General features: G+C 33.5%; 1 non-coding gene across 1 annotated transcript; it reads right to left on the reverse strand.

Annotated features, from left to right (window-relative positions):
- Positions 1-968: 968 nt before the first annotated feature.
- LOC141634794 (small nucleolar RNA R71) lies at positions 969-1,075 on the reverse strand. Its single transcript, XR_012539515.1, has one exon. It is a non-coding gene; the product is annotated as a small nucleolar RNA R71 (small nucleolar RNA).
- Positions 1,076-7,217: the final 6,142 nt, after the last annotated feature.

Consider the following 7,217-nt stretch of genomic DNA (forward strand, 5'->3'; position numbering starts at 1 on the left):
TACATCCCTTTTAATTCATCTTGCTTGTTTACGTTCATTGCTATTTAGTTTAGTGATCTTCTACATCAAACCTCAATTGTGACACCCCTAAGACACCACTAGTTGCAATAGAAATCTCATATCAATTCCCGTCCCTTGGGATCCGACCTTTACTTGCCTCTTTACTAATTGTAGAGTTGTTTGTGAAGTTATAAATTTTGTTTTGGTCTAGGTGCTCCTAACGACAAGTAACCGAAAGATTTAGTAAAAATATCCCGACCAAAAATGGCGCCGTTGCCGGGGACGGTGTTAACTTCATTTAGATTTTCTTATATTGTTATTAGTTATGTCTTTCTTTGCCTTGGGGAAGTAAAACTCCTCAAGGTTTGATCTAATTGTTTTCGAGTTGTATGATATTTTGCATGTCTAGAAGGTCACAAGGTGACTTGTTACCCTTTGATCGTGAAATTGAATGAACTTTGACAACCAATAGAAGACTTGCTAGGAGAACTTTGAGAGGTATTGGTGAGGTTGTAGATATTCAACCAAATACTATTGAGTTCATCAACCCTTTTGCAAGAGAAGGTGAGGAGAACCCAACAAAAAATAAACCCACAATGCCTAAGTTTTCATCACATTCCGTACCCACCGAGGAGAACCTACCCAATGGTACTCCCACACCACAACATCTAACCGGAAATTTTATTGCCAAATCCGCATTTATCCAATTAGTCGAAAGAAGCCAATTTGGGGGGATGCCTAGTGAAGACCCTCATTCTCATATGGAGACTTTTTGTGACTATTGTGATGCGATTTCTCAAACCGGTGTAAGTCAAGACCAAATACGATGGGTCTTATTTCCTTTTTCTCTAATTGGCACCGCGAAACAATGGTTGAAAGGCCTTGATAAGGCTACTCTCGGAATTGATTCTTGGAAGAAGTTGGTTCTAGCTTTCTACAAAAAGTTCTATCCACCGGAAAAGACTAACATGCTAAGAGCTCAAATCACGGGCTTTAAGCAAAGGGATGAAGAATCTTTGTATGAAGCTTGGGAGCGGTTGAAGGGGATTTGTCGCTCATGTCCTCACCATGGACTTAGCGAGTGGTTCTTAGTACAACAATTTTGGAACGGTCTTTATGAAAATTCAAGGAACATTCTCAACATGGGATCAAATGGAATGTTCACCGAAGTTGATGACAATCAAATTTGGAACAAAATTGAGGAAATGGCGGTCCATAACTCACAATATAGTAAACCTCGCAAGGCTACTAGAGGAGGAAAGCATGGAGTGGACTCCATTACTCAATTGGGTGCTCAACTTAGTGCTCACATTGATACCATCAATTTGAAGTTTGAAAAAGCTATGGCTAGACTTGAAGAAGCCTCAAAATCACCAAAGCATCATGTTAATGCCATGATGGCATCTTCATCAATCCCAAGTGGGATATGTGAGAATTGTGGAACTTTGGGACATGACCAAAGTGAATGTAGGGGAACAAATGAACAAGTGAATGCTTTCCAATCATACAAGAGTGGTACCCCTTATTCAAACTATTACAATGAAAACACCAAATTCCATCCGAATCTCTCATACAAAAGCCAAAATGTTCAAAACCCTCAAACAACATACACCCCACCTCCCATGAGAAACCAAAATCAAAGACCCTTTTACAACCAAAACCAAGGTTACCAAAATCAATCTCCATACAATCAACAAAATGACCAAGGTTTTGATGTTCAAAAAGCGGTCCTTCAAATGCAAAAGAATCAACAAGAGTTTTTCACTCAAATGCAAAAGGATAATCAAGCAAAAGAAACCACCATCAACAACATCCTAGCTCACACCAAAATGTTGGAAACCCAATTGACTCAACTAGCATCTTCAAGCTCACAAAGACAAAAGGGGCAATTACCACCTCAAAGTAATCCCCCAAGACATGAAACGGTTAGTGCCATTCACTTGAGGACTGGTACAAGGTATGAAGCACCGAAGAAGCAAGTTGAGGATGAAGTTGTGGAAGCTAGTGATAAAGAAGAAATTGTGCAAAACTCCAAGGATGGAGAACCATCAAAAGAAGAAATTTCAAAGAAAAATGAAGACAATGTCAAGGAGAAGGAGCCCATTGTGATTAGACTTCCTTTTCAAAGTCGTCAATCCAAGCCCAAATTTGATGACCAACTTGGAAAATTTATGGAAATTGTGAAGAATTTGGAAGTCTCAATTCCTTTCACGGAATTAATCAATCACGTGCCGGCCTATGCAAAATACATGAAAGGCATCCTCACAAAGAAGAAGTCGATCCGGAAGCTTGAGACTATCGCCTTAACTAAGGTGAGTAGTGCAATACTTCAAGGGAGTTCACCTCCAAAACTCAAAGATCCGGGAAGCTTCTCAATACCGTGTGCCATTGGCGACACCACGATCAACAAAGCCTTATGGGATCTAGGGGCTAGTGTGAGTGTTATGCCGTACTCGGTGAGTAAAAGGTTGGGGATGGGAGAGCTTAAATGCACCAATATCACACTCCAAATGGTTGATAGATCGACGAAGACACCATTAGGGATATGGGAAGATGTTCCCGTAAGAATTGGGAAATTTTTCATCCCGATGGACTTTGTCATTGTTGACATGGAAGAAGACTCCAACATTCCAATCATTCTAGGAAGACCTTTCTGTTGGGAAATGTGTCCTCAACAATAGTGCGATCACATGATTTAAATATCATTATTAAATCTCATTTTAAGAATACATATGGGATGTAATATTTTACAGTCAACTGGTCCACACATATCGGTAATGGTTGGCTGACTAGAGTTTGACATTACTGTCGTGTGACGGTGGTGATCAGTTGATCCCCTTAGGTCATACCTATAGGGAAATACTCTTAATTGATTTTTTAATTAATCGTATACCGATACGAGTTAATTAAATTGCTTAAAATTGACGAGTGATTTTGTGAGTATAATTTACGTATCTTATTGTAAATATGATTAAATGAGACACGGTCTAAGTAATCGAATTATTTTATTACTTAGATGAAATTATTGTTTAAAGAAACAATTGAAACGGAATGAATAAATTATTATAAATACAGAATGTTGTAGTTTATAATTTGGAAACATTTTTGGTACAAGTAATTACGAATTACTAGTCGATTTTGTAAATGACATATTTTATGAGTATGTTGATTTTTAATATGTTAAAAATACATTACATTGTGACATGTCATGTAACATGTTACATGTGACAAATTTGACAAATTACAAAATAAAATGGATTCTCCATTTTATGCTTAAAAACCGAAAATGAGGAGGTAGTGTAAGATATGTATTGTGTTTTTATCTTGAGTGGAAAACACAATCATGATATCTAAGTACTAGCCTTGCAAGCCTAAGCTTTTGAGAAGAGCAAAAACAAAAGGCATTGGGCATACTACCCAATGCTCTCTTTTTCGGCCTCCCACAAGAAAGAGAGGAGAGCTCTTCTCTTTATCATAATTATTCATTCTTCCCATCTTTTTTTTCTAGTGTAAGAAAATCCTCCAAAAACTCTCTACAATTTATGATAATTCTAGAGAAATAAAATCTCACAAAAACATCACCTCTTGACCGAAATTTTCAAGAGCCAAAATACAATTTATTTTGTGTCATTTTTATGGTAAAACTAATATTATTACTAGATCTAAATAGTATTGGTTTATTAAGATGTATTCCTTGGGTATATGCTTTTGGGAGGGATTCTACCTTTGAGTCCTTGTTCTTCCATTTGGAGAGCTCAAGAACAAGTGAGTAGGTGAACTCACTTGTGCCCATAAATCCGATTTTTATGGTGAGAAAATTATTTTTCTTCCTTATATTGTTTATTAGTTTGCATGCATAAGACCATTATTAATTTTATGACAAATTAATTTAAAAACATATATGAGTATGTTGAGTATATAGATCTACATTTCCTTCAATCGGTATCAAGAGCCACGGTTGTTTGCATGCAAATCGGTTAAAAGTTTTTCCGAGTTATAAGAATAACATATAAAACTTGTAAAATTTGTGTTATTATGAGATATCACGAAATTAATCCATGCATGTTAATATTTCTGGTCCTAAAATGTTTTAGGATATTTTGGTTAATTTTACGGATTTTTATTGTTCATATTTTACAATAATGGCATTTAAATATGATTTTATGAGTAAAAATGTCATTTTTGGTCTAAAATTAGCTATACTTCGAATTTTCCATTGATTTTTGGATATGTTGTCACATATATTATTTTGAAATAACCTGTAAATTTTCATAATTTTTGGACTTGTTATGCTCGAAAAATGAATTTTTCATTATTAAATTCGGATTTAGGTGAAAAATAGGTTAATATGAATTAAATTTCGAATCTGGTCATAGAAAATTAATATGTTGTCATATGCAATTTTACAAGATGTGTGTAAAATAATTGGCTATAAAGAAGTCTTTTTGCATGATTTATGGATTTTTGAAGAAAAATAGCATAAATAGTGACATTATTAGTGGAAAATTAATAAAACATAATCTATGACTTAGAAAAAACGTCTAATGTTGCATTTTATTATATTTTTCAGATCTAAAATTGAAAAGTTAATGAAAATAATTTTTCCATGTTTTTATGATTATTTTATTAAAAATCGATAAACCGCAACATTGTTTTTCCGGAAAAATTTCGAAATTTTTAACCTAAGATTTTGAACATTATGAGTGTCATGGTAATTTTCCAGAATGTTCATGAGTTTAAATTTCAAATTTTGAATTTATTTGAAATTTTGTGATTTATTTGAAGTTTAATAGCTTATTTTTGTAATTTTTGGTCCATTTATGAACAATTTTGTAAATATGGGTTAATTATGGTCAAATTATTAGTGAAGACTAAATTTTGAGTCCTAAGAGGTTAGGGTAATTAACTTATGCATAAATATGAATTTATGTATTTTTGTGATTATAAAAATGTTGAAATCACGCAAATCCGTAAAAACCGAGTAATATACGATATTGGCTAATTAAAGGCGATTTAGCATAAAATTGAGCATGTTCATACATATTATAATGCTGCATTTTTCCTTTATGATTGTCATAATTTTAATTTATGTAATTTTGAATTATGTAATTTTACTTAGTATGGCCTTAGATTTTAATTGGTATTTCCCGAAATGTATGGGAATATCGATTCGGTTGTAATTTTATTGTGATCTCGTATCACCGTTTTGTAATTTAATAGATTTATTTTATTTTAGTTACAAATGTATAATAGGAAATTATGTAATTTATTATATAATTTTATTCATTCCGGAATACCCAAAGACGGAATTCTTCAAGAATGGAGATACATAAAGACGGTGTTACCTCGAGATGCGTGCCACAACCGAAGTTCAAGGGACCAATGGAGTTGGTTTCCGATTATGTAATAGTTAAATAGTTTTTTCTATTTTAGGAAAGGCCATACTAGGATTTATTTATTTTTATGCTTGCATTTTATTTTATGTCGTATGCATCGCTAAATCGCCATAACTAAACATGCATTGTCATTTTTATCGAGTATATCGACCGTGTCAATTAAAATTATCGTAGTTCACTTCTTTAGTTCACTTAAAACGTGATAGATAATAAATTGACATGACCTCTCGCTAAAACAATTAATTGAGACGTAGCCTTACCAAATAGTAGAAACCATGAAAACCTATTTCGCGAGGGAGTGCACTCGGCTATCCCGGGGTACAAACCTTGTTACGTAGGGGAAGTGGGTGATAAATGTCTATCCACCGAATTCATGTTGATGAAGGTTGCATCGGCTACCCCGTGCCTAAGTTAATGTGGGTTTGGATAATGGACACATTTATTCGAAATTTGGATTGAACTCAACAAAAGTTATTGATAAGGGTTGCATCGGCTACCCCGTGCCCTTGTTGATGTGTTTTGGGCTATAGATAAGCATTAGAGTAATTTTATCGACCAAGAGTTCTAAAAGTAGAATCGATTAAAAAGTTAATCTACCGAGTTATATTGATGAAGGTTGCATCGGCTACCCCGTGCCTAAGTTAATATGAATTTGGGTCTTGGAATCATTTATCATAGTTGGGTAGAGGTCACTATGTAAATGTTTTACTTGTTATTTACAAGTATTAATAAAACGATAAATGTTAAGTCTTTCCACTATTCCGTTATTATATTGTTCTATTTCTTTACCACAATTCATATACGATATCATTTCGATTTTTCAAAATCTCCATTAAAACATCGTAACTAGAGACAAATTTGAATTTTGCTTCTAAAAACCTCAAATGAACCATTGCTAAGGATCTCTTGTAAAGAGTATAGATTAAAGTTATTCATTATCAAACAGGTTTTTGATTCTTGACTAACACATCTACTTAGAATGGATTGTTATTCATATACTTAATTGAATTAAGTACCTTGAAGCGATAAATTATTTTGGTAATTAGTTTTGTCAAGAATTCGTAATTGACCAAAATAACGCAACCACCTCAATGAAAGTTTTTAAGACTAAAACGAACAAATGAAGAGTGTTCTTCATGAATTCAATTTTGCTTCTCAAAGCAAAGACTCATTGAAATGAGTGGGAGCATTCTCTTAAACCGTTAAGATGAGGACGAGGTTCAAGAAGTAAAGATTATAATGGAATTGATACAAGGTAATGTTAAAAGTAAAGTTGTTGAGAATGACGATACTAAACCTATTAATCCCGACCGATAAAGTTTTCATTGTCTCAAATGTTGGACACGAGAAAGGAAACTACCCCAAATTATTGAAGAATCAACAAGTTAGTTGTAGGACATCTAATGGGACCTTCTTCTTTAAATGTTTATTTGATTAAACATAAATTTTGCTAGTACCACTTCGTCAATATTAGAAACCAATGGAGGTTTTCATCATTGTACTTGATACATAGGATGATTAGAATATGACGACTAGCAACAATCATATTGAGAGATAGAGTCATTGTGTAATCAATCTAGTTTTGGGTTTATAGTTGTACTTAATTGTGACTATTAAGTGCATAAACTCTAAATAAGAATATAAACTTGTTAAGTTACAAAAGAGGTTTCACTTTTGTGACCCTATACACCACGATTTGATATATGGCTAGCCCATTATCAAGGTGATTATATTCTAAACCAAACTAGAATGATAAATCATGAAGATGATGCAAGACTCAAAATTGGTAACCCAAGATTAAACCTTAAGTTTTGGAATAAT

The sequence above is a fragment of the Silene latifolia genome, chromosome Y (assembly GCF_048544455.1).
Source record: "Silene latifolia isolate original U9 population chromosome Y, ASM4854445v1, whole genome shotgun sequence".
NCBI classification, from domain to species: Eukaryota; Viridiplantae; Streptophyta; class Magnoliopsida; order Caryophyllales; family Caryophyllaceae; genus Silene; species Silene latifolia.